The sequence below is a fragment of the Ictidomys tridecemlineatus genome, chromosome Y (assembly GCF_052094955.1).
Source record: "Ictidomys tridecemlineatus isolate mIctTri1 chromosome Y, mIctTri1.hap1, whole genome shotgun sequence".
Lineage (NCBI taxonomy): Eukaryota > Metazoa > Chordata > Mammalia > Rodentia > Sciuridae > Ictidomys > Ictidomys tridecemlineatus.
In genome coordinates, this window is record NC_135494.1 from 25,441,172 (window position 1) to 25,463,368 (window position 22,197).

At 57.6% G+C, this 22,197-nt stretch overlaps 1 long non-coding RNA gene across 2 annotated transcripts in view; it reads left to right on the forward strand.

Moving 5' to 3' along the window:
• The window catches only part of LOC144372126 (uncharacterized), a 47,678-nt gene extending 25,899 nt beyond the window's left edge, over positions 1-21,779 (forward strand). For both annotated transcript variants that reach the window (XR_013432183.1, XR_013432182.1), the window contains 2 exons: positions 12,907-13,129; positions 21,666-21,779. This is a non-coding gene — a long non-coding RNA (uncharacterized LOC144372126). The remainder of the gene's footprint in view (positions 1-12,906; positions 13,130-21,665) is intronic.
• Positions 21,780-22,197: the final 418 nt, after the last annotated feature.

Here is a 22,197-nt window from a genome sequence, read left to right on the forward strand (position 1 = left end):
CACACCCCAAAATAGCCCAGGGTGCAGGCCACTGACCAAAGGCTCGCTCTAGGGCCCCAGCCACATAGGACAGGCAGGGTGCCCTCGTGGGATCCCTCTCCACACGAGGCATTTGAAATGACTCCCATTTCTCTCTAAGCAAAGGCCAGAATCCCCATGTGGCCAGCAGGGCCCCATAGCATGTGCCACAGCTGCTGTCACAAGCTGCCACAGGCTGAGGGACTTGAAGTCACGGGGGCTTACTTTACAGTTCTGGAGGGCGGAAGTCCCAGGACCAAAGCGTTGGCAGGGCCAGTGCCTTCTTGAGGTCCAAAGGGGACGCGCCTCCCGCCTGATCTGCAGCCCCCAAGGACACCAGCGCGTCCTCAAGGCCAGCAGCGGCGTGCCTGTGTCTCCCAGGCTGGCTCGGCTCCCATCGAGAGACCAGGAAACAGTCTCTGTCCTCAGGTGTGGTTTCTCTCTTCCTCTGCTGTGCCGAGAGGCCATCACACACACTGTCCCCTCCATAGCTAAACCTCCCCGCCTGGGGCCAGCCATCAGCATCGATGTCCACCTGGGAGTGAGGGTCCCCCTGTGGCCATGCTGGCTTACTCCTGAGTAATGGGCACTAGGTTCTCCTAGACCATCATGGTCCAGGGCAGGGCATGGCCCACAGGCACATGGGGGACAGGGGATTTGCTCTATAGAGTCCACGAGCTGCCAGAGCCAGGGGACATCCGAAGTCCCCCAGGTGGGAGCGCCCAGAGAGAGCTCCAGGGGGTGGGGTGCTATAGCAAGGACAGAGGCAGCCTGCTCGGGGAGGCCAGCTCCAGCAGGTGGACCCAGGCTCAGGCCAACCTCCAGGGACGGATCAGCTCCCCAGGTCTCATGGGCTGAGGGCCTGAGGGTGGTGGGCTACTTCCCCCAGGGTGCCCCCCGAGGTCTGTCTGGAGGTGAGAGCAAAGGCTCATCTCTCCCACACTGCCTGGACATTGTCACTGGGTTGGCAGATTACAGGGCATAGTGGATTCTCTGCGCCCACCAAGGTGCCCCCTCTCAGGAGGGGGCCCTGGTCCCAGAGCCTGCTGTATGCTCGACCCTCATGGGCTGTTACTTCCTATGTATAGCAAATCCCATGTTCCTGCAGGCACGAGTGTGTGTGTGTGTGTGTGTGTGTGTGTGTGTGTGTGTGCATGTGCGTGTGTGTGTGAAAACATGTGCATGTAGCTCAGTCTGGAATCAGGACATGGGCAGGGCAGTCACAGACTAGAACGGTGACTACCTACATGTCACATGGCTCTGGCTGCGCAACACAAGGGTGACTTTCCCCACAAGATAGGGGTCTGCTGCTCCCTGAGCATGGCCCCACAGTGTCCCGGGCTCTGATCAAAGCCAGGCGTGGAGGACACAGTGGAGCTGGTGAGCTAGGTCTCTCCCTCCCTGACCCCGCAGAAGTGCAGTCTCTCCTGGTGGTCAGCCTGGCCAGCCCGGCCTGTGGCCTTCATCTCTGGCTCCGGCTTGGAGGGAAGAAGGGGGCTGGATGCATGTCACTCATCATGGTGCCCATGAGTGGTGGCCTGGGCTTCAGTCTGAGCAGGAAAGATAGGCAAGGAAGAGGAGGCGTGGGGGCCTGCTGTGTGTGGACCCAGGGCCAGGCAGGGGCCACAGTTGGCCAAGTGAGTGTTGCCCTGGGGTGCCGCTGGGCTGACCGACAGTAACCCCAACTCTCATTTTGCTAAGGGGTAGAGGCCAGCTGCAGAGAAGGGTCCCTTGACCCAACCAGGGTCAAACAACTTCCAGGATCGCAGGAAGGCTGGCTCCAGGGGGAGCTTCCAGGCCCGTCTGCACAGTCGTACTGCAGAGGGACGGCCAAGCCCACTGCTGTCCAGCATGGTCAGAGTGGGTCCACACCTCCGCTCCCCGGTGTCCCTCTCTGCTGCTGTCTGCAGCAGCCCCTGGCCCTCGGCACTGACTGCAGACCACAGGAGGCCCACCTGAGCTCTCACCTGCAAGGGGTGCTGCATCGCACTAGCCTTCCTGGCTTGTAGGCACAGTGGACTCTGCAGCAGCCAGTAGGCCATGTCCACACAGCAAAGTCTCAGCTCTCAGCACCTGGAACACCCGATGGCATGTGGCCCTTGGGCACACAGGAGGGCAGAGCAGGCAGCCCTGGTGTCCCTGGACTGGAGTGAGCAACTGAGGCCCAGACAGGCCCCTGAGCCTGAAGCGCCGGGAGGTCTCAGCTGGCCTCCAAGCCACATGCAGAATGCAACCTTCAGGCTCCCTCCTACGGCGGGGAGGGCGAGAGGGACAGAGAATCAAGTGCCATCGGGTGCTCCTGGCCCCCGGGGTGAGCTCCGGAACACAGCACAGACAGCCATCATTACTGTGGCAGAATCCGGCCGCTGGGAGTCTGGGGCAGAGAACGGAGACAGCACTGGCCAGAGCAGACCCAGAATGGGAGTGGACATGGGCGCTCTGCTTCTGCTGGCTCAGGAGCTGCTGGGGGGCTCCGTGCAGCCCGCACCCTCCCAGAGCCGCAGGCCTCCGCGCAGGGCTGCCGGGGGAAGGACCCGGTGCTGGGAGGACAGCGTGGGCCTCAGGTCCTCCAGTGGCATGGCCGGCTTCTCCAGCTCCCTCCTCGTGCCCTTCCAGGGCTTCTGCCAGCCTTTCTCCAAGTGACGTGCTTCTCTTAAATCTGGTCCTGTTCCTCCATGACCCCTGGTGGCTGTGCCAAGGCCCTTGGGCATTGCTTGTCTGGGGGGTGGTTTAAAGGAGGGCCTTTCTCTGTAGTCTCTTCAAGAGCTGCGAGACCTTGGTAGAACCTACCAGAACCCACTGGAACCTGCGTCTCTCTCACCTTCCCTCCAAGTCCTCTCAGCAACCATCTGGACCTTTCTGTAGAATGTGGACACTGGGCCCCTCTGATGTGGGAGCCAAGGAAGAGCCTCCCTGGCCCTTACAGATGCGGCCCAGGCTGCTTCCTGTCCCCATGGAGGAGGTGACAGGCCTTTGGTGATGGCAGCACGTGGCCTGGGGGTTGAGGGGTGTTCATCTGGTAAAAGGGACCCCACATGCAAGTTGCCCGCTCGGAAGCCAAGTGCCAGCGTCAACCCGGGCCGTGACTGGAGGAGGCAGGGGCTGGTGGGAGCCAGCTGCTCTCCCAGCAGCGTGGGGACCCTTCAGTGGCCCACAGGAGAAAGGTTCCTCCTGCTGCAGCTGCTACAGCGTCTTTAGGGTGGAGGGACAGGGCGACGTGTCCCCAGCCCCTGCTGTCCCCTCTCCTTTGGTGGGGGTGCAGCTTTAGATGGGAGCATCCTGTGTCTCAGGGCAGGTGCGCCTCGGGGAGAGGCTGGGGGGCCTCCCTGGGGAACAACTCCACTTTCTGTGACTTTCCTGGACCTGAGAGACCGTCCTGTGCCTCCCATTGACAGGGTCAGTGCTGGGGAGGGACACAGCGGAGACCACGCCTTTCCCTTCCTGAGTGGAGCCTGCTGCGGGGAGCCGGTGGCAGAGGGGACATGAGCCAGCTGGAGGCCTTTGAAACATGGGCTGGAAAGGCCCCAGCAGACAGGGCCTAGCCAGGCTGTCATCACCTGGGCAGGTGTCCTCGGGGACAGAGACACAGCCCTTCCTCAGAGCTCACACCACAAGGGGGCTCGACACGGAGGGACGGGGAGAGTGTGTCTGACCTTGTCTCTCGCGGTTCAGTACAGAACTAGGGATACAGGTCCCTCTGGGCTTTCTGGACAGGGCTCCAGGGCCCTGCCGTCCAATATGGTGGCCACTAGCACAAGAATTTAGATGAATGAATTAAGTCAAAATTAAACTCCTCAGCCACTCTGGTGATGCTCGGGGCTCAGTGGCCAGGTCGTCTGGCAACAGCGCTGCGTCCTAACCTTCCTCCCCACCTGCTTTACAGTCCCTGACCCCCCGCACTGCCCAGCCAGTGTTCAGAAGATTCTCTGATTTCTTCTAAATTCAGGCCTCTGCTCACACACTGATCTGGTTCTAGTTCCGTCTCTCTTTGCACAGTTCTGTGGATTCCAGTGATGAGCCCTACACACCTTTTGCTACGTCTAGTGTTATTATAAATGGTTCATTTTAGTTCATGTCCAGTAATTGCTGTAAGTTATAGAAATGGCAGTTTTTGTATATTAGTCTTATATCTTGCAACTTTACTGAATTTACACCTTGATTTTAGCAAATTCTCTGGGTTCTGCGTATTCCATCAATCTCTGGGCAGGAGGGCAGTTTAGCAAGACATTGCCAGTCCTCGTGCCTCGGCTTTGTGGGATGCTGTTGGCAAACCTTCACCCCTCCTCCAGGCACTGAGAGAGAAGAGGACCTCCCTGCCCAGCTGGACTTGGGCTTGGCCACGGGACCTATTCTGGCTGACAGAATAGAGTGGACCTGAGGCAAGCTGAGGCCAGAAATGCACTTGTGCAGTTAGGCCTCTGTGGTCTAGGATCTCAGAAAAAGTGCTTTGAACTTGCACCTGACCCGCAGTCTCCAGCTGCATGAAGCAGAGAAGTGGAGCCATCTCCTGGTTCCTGGCTGGGTCAGCCAGACCAGTCACCCTGTGAGGTCATGAGCTCAGGGTATGTGCTGAGCTGAGAACCCAGGGGGGGTTTGTTACACAGCATTTATGTGGCTGTTGCTGACTGATACAGCAAAGCTAGACTTGAGTCTTTAACCTATTGTGTTTAAATGGGAGCACCTGGTGGGAGGGCGCTGTGTGAATAAGGAGCTCAGGGGAAGAGGAGGAGGATTTAGCCCCAGGAGACCTAGAAGGGGCAGCAGGTGAGTTATGGGGCCCGCAGGCTGTGGTGCTTTCTAGTCTTAAAGAAGAAATTACTTCCTAAAGAAAAGGCACCAACTTAGGAAAGCAGAAGATCAACCTCTGCCACAGGCCTGAGCTGTGGGATGAGGCCCCAGGCTGCCGCTTGGCTCTCTGCCTCCCCTCTGCCCGCGCCCCCGTGAGGCGACTGGTTCCTCTCAGCAGTGTCAAGCTCCGTGCCCTGCGCTGGAGCTAAGGACTGGGGCCTTCCGGAGCTGGTGCAGGCAAGCCAGGGTGCCGCGTGGCAGCTGGCAAGGGACACGAAATGTGGGGTTGCATCCTGTCCTGTGTCCAGCCCTCAGTGCTGCCCTGGGCAAAGCCGGGGCCTGGTCTTTGGAGGCACTCAGGCCCACCCCTGCTACCCAGAGACACCGTCACTGATGTGCCCCACCTGTGCAGCCTTCTGCTTCCAGGGGCCAAGTGCACCCTCCCCTGGGCACACAGGAGAAAGAAGTCCTCCAGCAGGACACCGAGGTCCCTCTGGGTGAGGCGGCTTGTGCCTACCCACCTCTGCTTGGCTCCCTCGGTGTTTGGAACTGCCCAGCTCTGCAGTCCCGGCTGACGAGACTGTCCATCTCTGTGCCCTGAGACCTGCCCCGTATCTTTCATGGTCCACTCCCAGAGGGGACGTGGAGGGGTCACCCACATGTTGATGGGCATCTCAACAGCGTAACGAAGTGGAGGCTGGCGTGTGAGATGCCACCTGGAGACGTGGCTCGCGGGGAGTGGGAGAGCATATGGAACCAACCTCCAGGACAGGCCAGTGTGGTGGGTGGGCGGCCCTGGTGACCACGGGGGCCGCTGTAGCGTTTGTCCTAAACTGAGCACTTCCACCTCAGGAAGGAAAGCAGGTGCTGTGGGACCCTCTGTTTCCAGCCAGACAGAGTTGTCCGACTCAGCGGGAGATAAATACAAGCCTTCACACTCCAAAGTACTAGTCCTGCTCATAACTTTTCAAACAAGGAATAAAGACGAGGAGACACATAAAAATGGTTCTGTCAATTTGGCCCAATTTCAAATTATCTAATTAGAGGAGAGCCAGAGCTTCCTATTTCTAGAAGCGTTTACTGAGGTTGTTTCCCAGCGAGAGGGTGAGATGAACAGAGGGAGGGTCGGTGGCACAGGGTGGGGATAGTCAGGACCAAGGGCCTGGGCAGCCATGGCCCAGCACGTGGAACCACCAAGGCTTGTGATGCCAGTCAGGGGTGATCTGTCCCTCTGCCAGTGAACAGCAGATGGTTGGCTGGGACGGTAACACCCTGCTGGTCTGTTGCACTTAGACGGAACATTCTGGATACCCGGTATTCTGCAGCCTTCTTACTTTTCCACGTCACCTGGGCCACTCCCTCTCCAACTGTGCCCTTCTTGGGACAAGGTGACACATGCAGTGAGTAGGAGAGCATTCACCATGCGCAGGTGAAGGGCCTCACCCCCGTTCCCGTTAGGACCCCCTCCAGGCGCCAACCTGTGCCCCATTCCCTCCCGCCATCTTCCAGGCTCTGATTCACCCCAGCAGTTGGGGTGTTGAGGGGCGTGGGGTGACAATGTGTCGGGAAGTGACAGCATCGGTCCGAAGAAGCCCCTTGTCTCAGGAGGCTGTTGGCCATGGCCTGACCACACCGGGCGGCAGGATACTGCCACGTTCCTTCTCCGGAGTCCGTCCAGGCCCACGGGGCGGTGCAGACCCAGGTGGACAAGAGCACCCCTCAGGACCTCTTCCACAGTCCGACAGCAGCTTCCACATGGCACAACTTCAGACGCCAAGGGGGTCTGTGCTTGTGGTCACCCTCCAGCTCAGGCAGAGCCCCAGCTGCCAGTCCAAGCCACAGTGTGTGCGGTGCCCACCTGTGTGCCCTCTTCCTGGCAGATAGTCCCTCTGGCCTTGGAAGAGGGACCTGAGGCTCCCGGTTTAGCCTGTACTGCTGTCTGGGGGCCCTGCTGGGGGGTGGGGGCACACTCAGAAGGCTGCCCACCCAGACCAGGTCACGTTCATGTGCTGGGACAGGTGCTGAGGCAGAAGCACTGGACACAACGGTTCCAAGGACAGGCTGCTCCAGCTGGGACGGGAGACAGGTCAGCGGTTTTTAGGGTGGGTTCCGTGTGCGGGAAGCCCTGGGCGTGTGGGAAGGCCTGGTCCCTAACAGAGCAGGTGTGGGGCTGTGCCGAGGGACAGCGGTGGCTCAGGTGGGCAGAGCAGAGGCTCCGAGAGCAAGGCAGGCCACAGCTGTTTCCCAGAGGTTGTGGGAGGGGACCCCTGGTGGCGGCCCCCGCCCTCACCTGCCTGTCTCATCTGTGCCTAGCAGCTCGCTGCACACCTGGGGGTGTCCTGATGTGAATGTCACCTGTCACACTCCCAGTGGGGTGGAAGGCTGGGATGTTGTTTGGTTAGATAGCTCTGGGCTGTAGGGGTGAGGTCAGAGGAGGGGGCAGGAGATAGCGGCCAGGGCTTTGGGCAGCCCCAGGTGAGCAGGGCGGGGGACATGGAGGTGGGGAAGGACCTGGGAACGTCTAAGAGGGAAGACTGGCCTCCTGTGACCAGGGTCCGGGAAGGAGTACTCAGGGAAGCTGAGGAATTGGAAGCCACATCTCCGGTCTGGGGCTGGCCTGAAGCAGGGAGGGAGCCCAGTTGCTGGCCGAGGCCCAGGGTGCCTCTCTGAGGGCCCTGCGGAACCACGGCTCTGGCTCCTGGGGGCCCATGGCTGCCTCTTGTTTCTGACCCTGTGGAGAGCTCCTTCCAGAGGACTGAACCCCACTTTTAGTCTCTGCAGGGATCGTACAGCCCACCCCCAAAGTCCCTTCAGTGGGAAAGACCCTGAGGCCCTCCTGGGCCTGTCCAAGTGACGTGCTTTCTGGGGCTGGAGGGACATTCTGCTCCGTGGGGCCGGTGGTGACTCGGGACTGAGCGCGCTCTGCTGGCTGCAGGAGCAGGGTCGTGTCATTTCCCTCTGGAGTCTGCGTGTCCACTGTGGGCAGGGCTTAGAGGGGAGGGCAGTGCCGTCCTTCTCCTTCAACAGGGCTGCTCCACAGCGTTTCCGAGGATCAGTTTTGAAATGTGCAGTGATTAAGGACTGTCCTGGCCACGCGGCTCTTCTGCCAGCAAGACACAGGCTGATAAGGGCCATCTGTGGAGGTGATTCCAGTGGGCCCCACATTGGCCACCGCAGGGCCAGCCTGGCCTCATCCGGTCTCCAGCCCACTCCTGTGGTCAGCCGAGCCAGCCTGTCCCTGTGGTCTGAAGGCACGTCAGCAGAAGTCACCCAGGGGCATGCAGGGAGACTCCTTGTCCCCCTAATGGGGATTTTAATCCTGCAAAGCCAACAGCCCGGGGAGGGGCGGCCACACAGAGCAGGGGCCTCGCAGCCAGGGCTGAGGCACATTGTGCAGAGCCTGCCTCTGAGGAGAGAAAACGGGCAGGAAGAGAAGGGGACGAGGACGAGGGGGACAGCAGAGAAACAGGAAGGGGACCGGCTGAGTGGCAGGGTCTGCAAGACCAGCTGAAGAAACAGTGATGCAAAGAGCACCTTATTCCAGATGGGTCATGAGACAGGTGACAAGGAGGGCACACGGGGTGGGAGTGGGGGTTCACTCTGCGTGTCTCTGGGGGTACTGTGCTTTTGGTAGCACATGGCTTTGGGTGTCTGTGAGGTCTTATTTCAGGGGATCAGCTTTTGAACTCTCTCTTGGTGGGCCTCACCCAATCAGTTGAAAGCCTGAAGAAACCTAAAGGGTGAACCTCCCCTAAATAAGAGGGGATTCTCCTATGCCTAAGAGCCTCCAGACTAGGTCATCAGATGTTTTCCTGCCTCAGACTCGAAATGAACAATAGCTCTTACAGGTTCCGAAGACGCTGGCTGAAAAACACTCACACTATCACTGTCCCTCCTGGATCAGTGATGGCCGAGTCCCTCTCCAGATCCCGGGTGTGCCTGCCTCTGTAACATGGAGCCCGAGGCTCCCGTAGCTCTTTCTGTGAGTACAGTGTATAGGGGAAAGCATTTTAACAATGCGTCTCAACTGAACGCGTGAACATCTTCCGGCCACTGTTTCCCAGACCGCGCGGCACCTCAGCTCTTCACAACCCCCGCTGCGTGGGGTGGTGCAAGTCATCAGAGATGGCCTACTCGTGCGGAGCTTCTAAGCCAGCGCTGTGCCTCTTTACTTGACGGGCCTGCGCCTCGTGGACTTTGGCGTCCACAGGGGTCCTGGGACCAGCCCTGCAGCCCACCAAGGGGTGGCTGTGCCCGCTCTGCTGTGGGCTCGGTGTCTCTGGGCCACGGCTGCTGAGGGGGGCGGGGGAGCAGGTCCACCCTCAGGCCATGGGGAAGGCCGGACAGGACGGGGAAGCTGCTCTTCTTGGGGAGGAGCCGGCCCCCCAGCACCGTTGGAGAAGGAGGGTGAAGCAGGAGAGCAGAACACGGAGCTCCGGAGGAGACAACAAGTACAGGAGCCTTTGTCCCCCCGGCAGCTCAGCGGCCAGCCTGTGGGCAGGGCGGAAACTGGTTTGGGGAGGGTTCTGTTCCTTTGCCTTCCCAGAGAGGAGCCAGCCAGTGGGTAATGGCCACACGATACAGAGCGCATCCTCCCGTTCCACGAGGGCCTCGTAGCTGAGGCTCCCTTCAGTGTGTCTAGTCTCAGTCATCCTTCTGTCAGGAGGAGGGACAGCGTTGGTCGGAAGGCGATGGCCCTGCAGAGGAGCCGGGAGCAGGGCCTCCCATCCCTTCTGGCCTCCTCCACAGCACACGGTCCCCAGGACCCCCCTCTCTGCACCACTCTTCAAGGGCCCAGGTGGCCTTTGGGACTGGGGGGCAGGGGACTTGCCCAGGAGCAGCTGGAGGCCTGGCATGGTGCACCTCCTGCCCAGTCCACATGTCACAGCTGTGGGACCGGCCCAGGCATTGGTGACGACCCCCACAGCAGACCCCCGGCACACGCCTGGAAGAGCCCTGCTGTCTGAGTGGTGGCAGGCTCTGGGGCCAGAGGGACAGGAGCAGCCTGGGGTGCTATCCACAGTGACCAGCCCAGGAGGCCATCTGCCTATGATGACCAGCTCTGAAGGCCAGCCTATCCACAGTGACCAGCCCTGGAGGCCAGCCCATCTGCAGTGACCATCCCAGGAGGCCAGACATGCCCAGTGACCATCCCAGGAGGCCAGTCATCCATAGTGACCACCCCAGAAGGCTGATCTGTGACTAGTCCAGTGGCCACTCCAGGAGTGGCTCTGGCAGAGGAAGGAGGGAGGTGGGCCCAGGTGCAGCAGGGGGCAAAGGGTGGGGGAGGTGAACGGAAGCTGTGGGCTTAGGTGCGTGACGGGGTGGCCAACAGGTGGGCCTGGGGCAGCAGCGAGAGTCCGGGATTCCCGGGTCCCTGGTGAGGACCTTTGCCAAGCTGAGGCCTGTGGGAGCCAGGCTGCTCCAGGCAGGTGGCTTCAAGAGGCCTGAGCTCTCCTGGTGGGGATGGCCTGTCCCTGTCACCCTCGAGGGGTCTGGCATGTACTGGACAAGAGTGCTGCAGGAAGCCAATAGTCCTGTGCTGTGGGGGACGAAGCTCCCCGGAGCCGGCAATGGCTAGCAAACCCGTGTGTAAAGGAGACCGCATCCACCCAGTGGGCTGGGGAGGCGTGACACCAAGCAGCCAAAATCGAGCCTGGGGCAGGCTGTGGGCAACAGGGGCCAGCGCTGCGTCCACTTCTCAGGCGGTCAGGCCTGCTCCAGCCACACAAGGAGCCCAGTTAACTTGGACAAGCTCCCAAGAGTGCTAAAGGAGAGGCAGGCCTGGCCGCCCTGCCCACTGCCGCCCTGCGCACAGCCAGGCCTGGGGGCTTCTCCCCGGGCACAGCAGCAGTCCTGTAGGGCCGAGGTCATTTTAGATTAGGAAACTGAGGCTCAAGGGTCCAGAATGTGCCTGAGATTCACTTCCATGGCTTCCCGCAGAAGATCCACGCCTTCACGGAGGGGGTGCACTCAGCTGGGGACTTGTCACCGGCCTCCCTGGACTCCTGGTTTCCCTGCAGGAAGAGGGAAAGGGCTTTGAGGGGGCGGGGGAGGGCAGACGGGCTGCAGTGTGACCATCCCCAGGAATCTCTGACCACGGCATAGGTCATCCCTCCAAGGCCAAAGGCCTCTCCTCCCCAAGAGCCCCACTTCCTGCTGGCTTCATATGGAGCTCACCCCGATGTGCCTCCCAGGTCTGTCCCCCACGCAGCCTGACAGTGAGGGGCCGTGGTCTTCTGCCTCGCTGGCACAGAGGGTCCACTGAGCTGTGGGTGAGTTTTGATCTTAGACAGACGACGTCCACTTCCTAGGAGCAGAATCATCTAACGGCTCTAATCTCCGGTCTGTTGGTTTCATTATTTAAACCAAAATGAAATGTGACCCAGAGTAAGAAACAAGACCAAGCGTGCGGCCGAGAGCCACGACGAGGCAATTACAGCCCAGCTGGCGAAGCAGGGCCCCCTCCCGGGACAGGATCAGGAGTCCCCCCAGGTGGGAAGGAGACATAAATGGCTATTGACAAAGCGAGCCTGTGGGAAATCTCACCATAATGGCACATTTGGAGAGAACAAATCAACTCCCAGGCTGTTCCGACTGCGGCCGTCCAAAGCTGGCGGCCTGGCAGCTGCGCCCTGCCAGCTCATTATCACACGACTCTCATTTCCAGCCCTGGAGGGCTTTGTCGTCACTCTCCAGAAGCCCAGGATGACTCTCTGCCAAGCCAGAGGGTGAGGCCGGAAGTCCTCGGGGGGCATGTGCCTCTGAAAGGGAGGGTCATTGGGGTGCCCGGTGCAGAGGTTGGGACCTCTGCTGTGGTGTCCCACACGTCATTTCCAGGTGGTGGTGGGGGGCCCTGGAGGTAGAGGGTGGCATGGCGGGAGTGTGGGGTCTGAGGAAGAGCAGGGTGGAGGCAGGGAGCCTGGGCGGGGAGGAGGGGCCTCTGTTCTCCTCTAAGGGCAAGTCGACTTCAGCTCACCTTGACCCCAGGGTCTTGATCCAGTTGGCCCCCAGAGTCCTCTGACTGCTACTGTTCTCCACGTCTCTCTCCACCTGCCTCATGGGCCTCCCCATCCCTCTCTCCAATCCCAGTGTAGCCCGTCTCCCAGAGACTAGCTCAATTTCTATCTTCCAGGATACAGAAATTATGATAATGCTGAAGATGATAGTGATGGCGGTGATGATGTCAATCAAAGTGGTGGTCATGAAGATGATGGTGGTGGTGATGGTGGTGGTGGTGGTGATGCTGATGATGAAGATGATGGTGGTGATGGCGGTGATGATGTCGATCAAAGTGGTGGTCATGAAGATGATAGTGGTGATGATGGTGGTGGTGGTGGTGATGCTGATGATGAAGATGATGGTGGTGATGAAGATGATGGTGGTGATGGTGGTGATGATGGTGATGGTGATGATGAAGATGATGGTGGTGGTGGTGGTGGTGGTGATGAAGATGATGGTGGTGATGATGGTGGTGGTGGTGATGAAGATGATGGTGGTGATGATGGTGATGGTGATGATGGTGATGATGAAGATGATGGTGGTGATAATGGTGGTGGTGGTGGTGGTGGTGATGAAGATGATGGTGGTGATGATGATGATGGTGGTGGTGATGCTGATGATGAAGATGATGGTGGTGATGATGGTGCTGGTAATGATGATGGTGATGGTGGTGGTGGTGATGAAGGAGGTGGTGGTGGTGGTGATGAAGATGATGGTGGTGATGATGATGATGGTGGTGGTGATGCTGATGATGAAGATGATGGTGGTGATGATGGTGCTGGTAATGATGATGGTGATGGTGGTGGTGGTGATGAAGGAGGTGGTGGTGGTGGTGATGAAGATGATGGTGGTGATGATGATGGTGGTGGTGGTGATGCTGATGATGAAGATGATGGTGGTGATGATGGTGCTGGTAAGGATGATGGTGGTGGTGGTAGTGATGAAGGAGGTGGTGATGGTGGTGGTGGTGATGAAGATGATGATGGTGATGATGGTGAAGGAGATGATAATAATTACACTACTAAATCCCTGACACTGTGCTTACCAGGCGTTCTGTGTAAGACCTCACTTAATCCTCATATTATTCCTGTTTTACAGGTGAGGACACAGAGACCTGTAGAGGTGACTGCCCATATTCATCTGACTCCCTGCTCTGATGGCCTGTCACCCACGGGCACTTACTCAGGCTGACCCTGTCCACCTTCTGACACCGGGAAGCATGATGTGTATCTTTGGTGGCCAGATCTTCTTTCTGCTCATCTGGGCCTCCAGTGTCCCGCCCACTCTTGCACCCCGCCAGGCTGTGAGGGTGCCTTCCTGCGTATGTGTCACAGGAACAGGGGCGATCTTGACCAGAGGGGTGGAGCAGAAGGGGGGCGTTGGGGAGCAGAAGATGGTGACTTGTGCCTGTACAAGAGGGCAGACCGCGAGGCTGGGGCAGCGGGAAGGGCGAGTGCACACGGGGGAACCCAGGGAGGGGAGGGCTCCCTGGGTGGCACGGCGGCAGCAGTAGTGAACTTCACCAGGGGCACCTTTACCCCAGTAGGCCCGGCCTACCCTGCCAGCCTTCCTGGGGCTCCCAGACGCGGGCCTCTGGTTTGTATTTATCTTCCTGTGTCCTGGAGAGGTGACTGAGGGACGCTTTAGCCTCTCCGTCCCTGGGGACAGGAGGACTTCTGAGTCGGACAGGAGGAACCATTTATTTTGCTTTGCTAAATGCCATGGGCACCTTCCCGTGCCCACGTTGACAAGCATGTGTCAAGGTAAGCATCACAACAGTGCTGGGCAGGGAGGGGGGAGGGGAGGGGCTGCCCCCGGACACTAGAAGCCTCACCGATTTCGGGAAAAACTCACTTGAAACTGTCACCACCAGAAAAGCACTTGTTTTAATTTATTCCTCACCTGAGTTCACTGGCTTGGAGAGCCCTGCTGCGTCAGACTACTCCTGGTGCCTCAGAGCAATCCTGTGAGGGACATGAGCGTCATGTCCGCCCTACAGAAGAGGACGCTGGGCCCAGAGAGCTTCAGCAGCTTCCCAGGGCCACAGAGCTGTCGGGGTGGGCTCCTCTGAAGATGTGCCCCCCACCATTCCTCTCCGAGGTGCCTGAATCCAGGCACAGGGACTCCTACCTCTAACTGGAGGGACCACACCTTAAAACACAAGGGGAGTCCTGAAGGACAAGCTGCAGGGGAGGGTTGGTGCCAGCCGGCTGTCCAGGTCAGGAAAGCAGAGCCACCAGCTGGTCCTGCAGGAGCCAAAACCAGGCAGCCCTGCAGAGAGAAGCCTGGGCCTGGGGTCTCCTCCTGGGAATGGAGACAGGAAGCTCAGAGCGTGTGCTCAGGGAGGGCAGGGCAGAGACTGGCCACTCCTGACCTCCAGACACTCCTGCTGTTCCTCTGAGGCCACATGCCAGGGGCCATCTCCTGGGTGAGGTCAGTAGGATGGGTCTCCAGAGACTCTGGGCTGGGGGCCACAGGGCCTTGGAGCTTGGCATCTTTGTCTCCCCCCCACTGTGGTCAGGCACTGGCAGGCAGAACTGTGATTCTCCTGAGCCACGTTGCCCCCTCCTCTCTCCATCTCTTCTCTGCCCTCACCCTGAAGGTTCTCCCAAGGCTTCTACCTCTGCCTGCAGGGGGAGTGCTTGTTGGGGCTGGTGGCAAGGGTAAGGAGACTCTGGGCAGATGGGCAGTGGGACTGGTAAGTAGCTGTCCAGGGGGCTCCCTTAGTAGGGACCTGGGGCTGGCGGGGGATGAGAGGGTGCCTGTTGAGAGAGGTATGGGGGGACAGAATTTGGGAGAGCAGGAAAGAGAGGAGGAGCCCGTGCCAGTGACTGTGGAGGAAACTGTGCCACAGGTGCCGGAGGGGAGGGGAAGGGATTGAGTGCCGCTAACCGTCTCCAGAGTCCAGAGGCTTTGCTCTTAGCACGTGCTGGGGTTTGAATGTTTCTCTCTCCAAGCTCATGCAGAGCCTAATGCCCACTGAGCTGGTGTTAAGAGGTGGGTCCTGCCTTTGTGAAGGGGATTTATGCCCTCACTGAAGCGGCTCAGAGAGGCACTTGGCCCTTCTAACTCTCCAGGTGAGGAACAGCGTTTGCGCATCCTGCCACGTGAGCACGCAGCAGAGGGGCCACCGTGAAGGAGAGCAGCCCTCAGCAGACGTAGGAATCATGTCTTGATCTTGGGCTTTTAAATTCCAGAACTCTGAGAAATAACTACCTAGATTACAGGATTTTGTTAGGGTAGAAGAAACAGGGTTTGTATTAGACTGAAGGGTGTCCCCCTAGACACTGGAACCTCAGAATGCGGTTTTATTTGGAAAGAAGGTCTTTGTGGAGGCAATTACGGCAAGGCTTGAGATGACATCATGCCAGATTAAGTGGTCCTTAAATCCAATAACTAGTGTCCCCATAAAAGCTAGAGAAGAGACCACAGCGGAAGGCATGAGAGATGAAAGCAGAGGTGGAGGTGCTGTGCCTATAGCACAGGGCGCCGAGGATGGCCAGCATCCTACTTGGGGTACACTGCGTACGAGCTGTGCTTCTCTCCAGAAGGATACCCAACCCTAACTCTGTGTCTCACTTCCTGCCTGTGAGATGCAGGATCCATATCACTGAGTCATTTTGAGGGTTAAACAGATTTTATTTAAATCTATGTACAATGCTCAGTGGGCTATCTCAGACTTAACAAGAGTCCCCCCCCTCCATTGTTCCACCTTGTGCCTCAGGAATTATTCATCCTGTTTCACTTTTGATAAATCTGGGACTCGGGCAGGGTACCAGAAAACCCCCACAAGATCCCTTGTTCTTCTCGAGTCTTCTCCTTGGAGTAGAAAACACCTCATGGGTTGGCTCTGACAGGAATCCTGTTGATAAATTTTGAATGCAAAGAAAAACCAACACATTGTCTTCAGTAAGTAGCCAGGTTGAAAGTAGAGACGTGTGGAGCCAGAAAATGCTCAGGGGCCTTTATTGAAATAGATGACTGTTGGGGTTTGCATCTCACATGTATCCCAAAGTGCATGTGTAGAAGGCTTGGTCCTCAACAGAAGGTGCTGTTCACATGTTGGAAACCTGAGGAAATTAGGCCATTGGGAGAGTGCACTTGAAGGGGGTATTGTGTGCCAGTCCCTCTTCCTCTCCTGCTCTCTTTTCTTCCTGCCCGCCATGAGATGAGAAGCCTTTCCCCACCACATGCTCCCCACAATGATGTCCTGATTCTCTAGAGACCCAAGGCAATGGGGCCAAGTAACCCACTGGACTAAAACTTTGGAAATCATGAGCCAAAATAAACATTTCCTCTTTGTAAGTGAATTTTCTCTGATATTTTATCCGAGTGTTGGAAGCCGACTAACAGAAAATCAGTGCCAGGAGTGGGTCTGTGGCCTGATCATGCGTTTCAGAAAGCGTTGGAAGTGGTTCTCAGGAGGAATTAGGAAATATTGGAAAGTGTCCTAGGAAAAGTCTTAGATGCTGGAAGCAGAGCTTAATGGTCATGTCTGTGGGAGCTCAGAAGACCAGGATGCTGAGCGAAATGTGGACAGTAAAGACTGTGCTCATGAGGTCTCCTATGGAAAGGCAGAATCTACTAAGAATTAGATTAGAGGCCATCTTCATTACCTTCTGGCAAAGAACTTGTCTACATGTCGTCCAAACCCTGAGACTTTGGGTGAAGCTAAATTTAAAGGTGATGGACTAGTTTATTTGCTGGATGAAATTTCAAGGCAGCCCGGCATTCAGGCAGTGACATGGATATTGATGATATCATTTGGCCATATTTACAATGAGAATCAGGAACAAAAAGAAAAGCAGAAAGATTTGAAAAACTTTCATTTTTGCACACGTGTGCACACACACACAAAGTGTATATATAGTTGCAGATAAGGAGAATGTGGAACTAAGTATATTAGCACCATTAAAAGGAAAGTGATTAATTTACATCAGGACAATAGAAAAGAAGCTTGGAGGGTGTCTCAGGAATCAGCGAGACAAACAGCAGGCTCAAAAACTTGTTTGAACAGAGAGCTCTTGGGCACCCTGAGTGCATGGGGTTACTAGGAAGCCCTTGTGACTCTGGTGTGCTTGGCTTTGCTCAGCCACCTGGGCATTCAGAGTTTGCTGCACCTGTGATCCACAGAGACCTGGCTACTGCTCCCACTGGTGCTGGACATTCGTGTCATCTATTTGATAATTGTTTTGCATGAATGAGGAATGCAGGAGTTGTAGGGTCATGGAGATTTCCACCGAGATTTCAAAGGCAATTCTGGAAAACCAGGCAGTATGTGATGGGGTTGGAGTGCCTGTGGGCAGTTCCAGGCAGGGACATGCATGCAGCCATGGGAGTGAGGCCGAAGCAGGGACCACGAGAAGTTAGAGATGCAGGAACATGTGACATCTGCCAAGGGAGACAGTGGGCACGAGCAGAGCAACCTGAGAAAGAGCCAGCAGGTTGTGGTGGGGGTCTCTAAGCCCCTTGGCGCTCACATGACACCACTGTGTGCCATGGGTGACAGATGTGGAGTGACAGGATTCAACGTTCGCCCGCTGGGTTTCAGTCCCACCCTTTCTCTCTATGCCCCATTCCTCTCTTTGGAATGGGAATGTTCACTTTGTCCCATTGGGCATGTAACTTGTTTTTTTTTAATATTTATTGAGGCTTGTAGCTCAGAGTTTTCCTTGAGTCTCAGAAGAGAAATTGAGTTTGAACTTCAGAGAATGCTGGAACAGTTAATAACGTGGGAACTCTTGGAGGTGGACGGAATGCCTTTTGCATTTTGAAATAGACATGAGTCTTTGGGGGACCAGGGCTGGGAAGTTATGGGTTGGATTTTAAATGTCACCCAAAGGCTCATGAATTAGACTTGGCCTCCAGCCAATGATGTTCTTGGGACGTGCTGGTAATTTCAGGAAGGGGACTTAGTGGCAGAAGTCGTCACTGGAGGTGTGCCCTTGAAGGGACCCTGGATCCTTCTTTTCATTCTCTTTGCTTCCTGTTCACCACGAGGTGACTTTGCTCTACCACTTGCTCCCTGCCATGCTGTTCTGGTTCACGCGAGGCCCAGGGTGACACACAAGCCACCAGGGTGTGAACCTCAGGGACCAGGGGCCAGAATGACTCTTTCTTCCTTTAAGTGGATTATCTCAGACATCCTGTGATAGAAAGATGACTGACAGGGACCCTCAAGTCAAAGGTGGGCCCTGATATGCCCACCTCCTGCCCCTCCAGGCCTGGGGTAAACTGAGGGGGTAGACCCAGGAAACCCACCCCAGAGAAGACTCCAGCAAATGAGGATGAAATTCTGGCCTCAGTCCTGAACTCACTGGTGGTGAGTGTGGGTCTGCTCGTGTGGTCAGCTGGCCCATTGTTTCTCTCCCCCAAGCTTGGGACTTGTGTGACCACGTGCAGGAGTTTGGGGAAGCTGAAAAGACCCAAGAAGATGGAGGCTGAGTAGCGGAGGCTCCCAGGGGCAGCCATGGAGCACGTGGAGACGAGGGTCTTGTCTGGGGCGGGGGAGGGGTTAAGGGAGCCAGGAAACTGCTCTCTCCTGGGGCAAAGGGTGAGCCATGCAGCTGAGCACAGGAGCTGGGGTTTCTCTTCCTCCAAAAGCACCTCTGTGAGCAAGGAAGGGTGTGATGGGGGAGAGGCGTGTCTTTCTCTCCCTGACCCCCCCCCCGCCCCATGGACCCAGTCTTGCAAATTTTGCCTTCCCACTTGCTGTCAGCCCTGAGCTGCTGCTGAGAGACCTGGCATATGCAGAACTGGGTTCTGGGACCAAAATTCCTGGTGCCAGTGTCATCGTACCAAGCTGAGAGAGAGCTGTGGCTTGATCTATTTCTTTCTGGCTTCTTGTTAGGGCCAATGTGTCCACCAGAGTTCACATGCTGAGTCCTAACCCTGGAGCTCAGACTGGACTGCAGAAGGACCCAACCTCGGAAGGTGCAATTTACACGTTAAACTCCGTCATGCTGCAGAGTTGGAATCATTCGGTAGAAGCTGCACTTGGAACGTTGAATCTGATCCTTCCTGGGTTGTTGGCATGGGTGAGGTCCTGTTTTGCACAGCTGGGCAGTTTTCTCAGCCCTGCCACCACCAGGGGAGCAAGTGACCCTCTCCAGCGTGCCGTGCTGCTGAGCGGGCTCTTGGGTGGATCCGGGGCATTTGATGCATTTCTACTCAGTGTATTTTCAACTTACAATGGACTTATTGGGGGTGACCCCTTCATACGTCAAAGGGCTTCTGTATTTGGTGTCTTTCCAGAAATGATTAAGCGGTCACCAGGTGGCCTCACCCTACAAGACTGGTGTCCTAAGAGGGACAGCTATGTGAGGGCTCAGGAGGGGATGTCCACGGAGGGGCCTCAGAGGAAACCAGCCAAACCTTGATCTCAGACTCCCAGCCTCCAGGACTGGGTTGTTGAAGTCACCCAGACGAGGGCACTTGGTCATGTGGCCCAAGCAGATGGGCTTTCCACCCCACCCCCACCCCCACAGGTTGAGGCCATTAGCTCTCAATCTCTGGTCGACACCAGAATCACCTGGAGGCTTACTTAAAGGGCAGATGCAGGGGCCCGGGGCATGGCCGAAACCTGCATGCTCACTGGTGCATGCTACTGATGCTGACACTGGACCTCGGGTGGGATACCCTACCATGGGACAACAGGGACTTGCCGGGCCACCCTCATGTCCCTGGTCCCCACAGTCCTGCCGGCTCCTGCCATCTCAACTTCAAAACGGTGAGGCTGAGTGTCTTTAGACTGTTGGTTTTGCCTGCAGGGCCCCGGGCAGGGTCAGGGGATGCTGTGGCCAGCAAGCCACGGGCTGAGGATGCGGTGGAGGGAGCAGCTTTCTCTCTCCCTCAGGACACTTTGTAAAGTCAGAAAGCAGGAAGGGGGTGAGAGAGCCACGCTAGGCGCAATCCCACACGGAGACCTCTGTTTGTTGACGGAGGGGTCAGACAGGGGACAGGGGGCTGTTATCTCTGGAGACCTTTGACAAAGCACACGTTTTCCTTTGAGGAAGCGCTCGGGGGCCGGGCCTGGGTTTAATAATGGAGCCTTCACACAGGAGAGGTGAGGTCTGGACGGCTCTGTCTGCTGAGAGCTGTCTAATCCTGATAAACGGAGCCCCGTCCTTCCCAGTGTGAACAGTCCTGGCGTTAGATTAAACATATCAATCCTGTTTGTTACCTTCTCTGATCCACCAGCTGGCACCTGGCTGGCCCCTGGGGATCTGTCTTCGATGGCCCTACACAGGAAGTGACAGGGTTCAGCAGCAGAGACCTGGATAATTGCTTGTGGTGTGGCCCCGGGGGGAGGTGGCCACAGAGGGTGGATGCTGTCACAGAGATGAGGTCGGGGAGCTGCAGCTCACTGGGGATCCTGTGATGCTTTGGCAGAAAAATGTTTCTGAAATAGATGCTGCTCCTGCCCCTTCAGGCTGGCAGCTGTCTCCAGGCTGAGCTGTGTGGGCCTGGAGCACTGCTCCTGGGGGCGGAGCTGCCTGGCTGCAGCCCCCCTGCAGGGTACATCCCCGTTGACCGGTGGCTGACTCTGTGGCCTGTGTAAAAGGGCCAGCACTGCACCTCGGGGTGTGGCCAGTGTGGGCAGCTCCCACTCCAGCCTCCAGTCACGGCCTCTTCCTGCTCAGACCCCTTGCAGCGCCCCTTCCCCTGAGAGAGGGACTTGGTCACAGGCACCCAGATTTCTCTCCTCCCCATGGCAACGGCCCCTCCCTCTTGCATGGCCCCTCCCATGGCAACGGCCCCTCCCACTGCAAAGTTGCCCCTTTCTCTCTTACAATCGTCCTCTGAAGTGAATTGCTCCTTCCAGGCAAAGATGGTTTCCCTGGGCAGGTGTGTCACGGCAGGTGTGTCCTAGGCTGCTGGCCCCGCCTGGTCGCTGTTTATGCTGTACCTCCAGGTGTGCCCTCCCTCAGCCAGGCCCGGCCCCCTGGGAGGTCCACACTGGGACAGCAGCTGGCCGGATGGAGGGGTTGGGCCAGGGGCTCTCCCCATCCAACTGGAACCTGTCAAACCGGGAACGGCACCTGCTGTCCAAGTCTTGATCTCAAATGTGAACACAGAAGCTTGTCCCCAGGGCCTGGCCCCTGGAGGGACCTGGTCATCATAGGAACTTTTAGGTCCTGATCAAAGACACTGAGGGCAGTATGTCCTTGAATTAGCCACCCAATGTGTGCACGGTCCTGGGCGGTTCGTCCTGCAGGCCTTGGCCTGGCCTCCTCAGCTGCCCTGTCCCCAGCCCCGTGTTTCCTCCTGACCCACTGACTCCAGCCCAAATCCAGTCTGTGTGGATTCCATCAGGGTCTCCGCTGTGACGGGGGCTGGCCTGGGACAGGGAATGGCCTCCACTGTGACGGGGGCTGGCCTGGGACAGGGGATGGCCTCCGCTGTGACGGGGGCTGGCCTGGGACAGGGGATGGCCTCCGCTGTGACAGGGGCTGGCCTGGGACAGGGGATGGCCTCCGCTGTGACGGGGGCTGGCCTGGGACAGGGGATGGCCTCCGCTGTGACGGGGGCTGGCCTGGGACAGGGGATGGCCTCTGCTGTGATGGAGGCTGGCCTGGGACAGGGGCTGGCCTCTGAAGCCTCAGGGGCTGGCAGGAGGTGCTTCCTGAGATGAGGGACAGCTGAGGGACACTGCCCTGACCCCAACAGTAGAGCGCTGCAGAGGCCACCTGCTGCTTCCCAGAAGGGCAGTCTGTGCAGGTCTTCTCTGAAACCCATATGGAGACTTGCGCATCCTGTGAGGGGTCCCCAGGGGGGGTGGGGGGACAGGGCTTCTGTCACCCAACAGCAGTGGGTGAGGCTCCCTGTTGACACTGGTCATTTTGACTCTCTCATAGCATGGAGGCAGTGAAGATGGCGGTGGACTGGTCATCCAGGAGTGACGTGCACTTGTGATTTCCCTGTGCCTGCCTTGGGGGATGCGGTCACCCTACCCCTTCCCTGGCTCCAGGACCCCAAGTAGAAGTCATGAGTATCTGGCCCCGAGCCCTGGTCTTACTTGAGGCAGACACAGGTCTGGGTTCAACTCCTTCAGCCTTCTGGGTCTGCCTGACCCATCTGGGCTTGTCACGGGCACTGACCAATGGCCAATGGATGGCCACCTTCTCCTGCCTCCCTGGAACGGCTAGAGGTCAGCATCAGCCAACAACTTCCAGGGGCTCTTAGGGCTGAGAAGAGGAGCCTGGGGTCTTTAGTGACCTGCTGGTCCTGTCCCGGCACTACCCGGGCATTGGGGCCCTTCTTCCTTCCCGGACGCTTGGTTCCCTGCGGATCGTGGCCATCAGAGGGGAGCAATTCCTATTTTTTATTATTATCATTTGCTTCAGACGGACCAGTCACTTCATAAACGTTAACAATGACAGATCACCA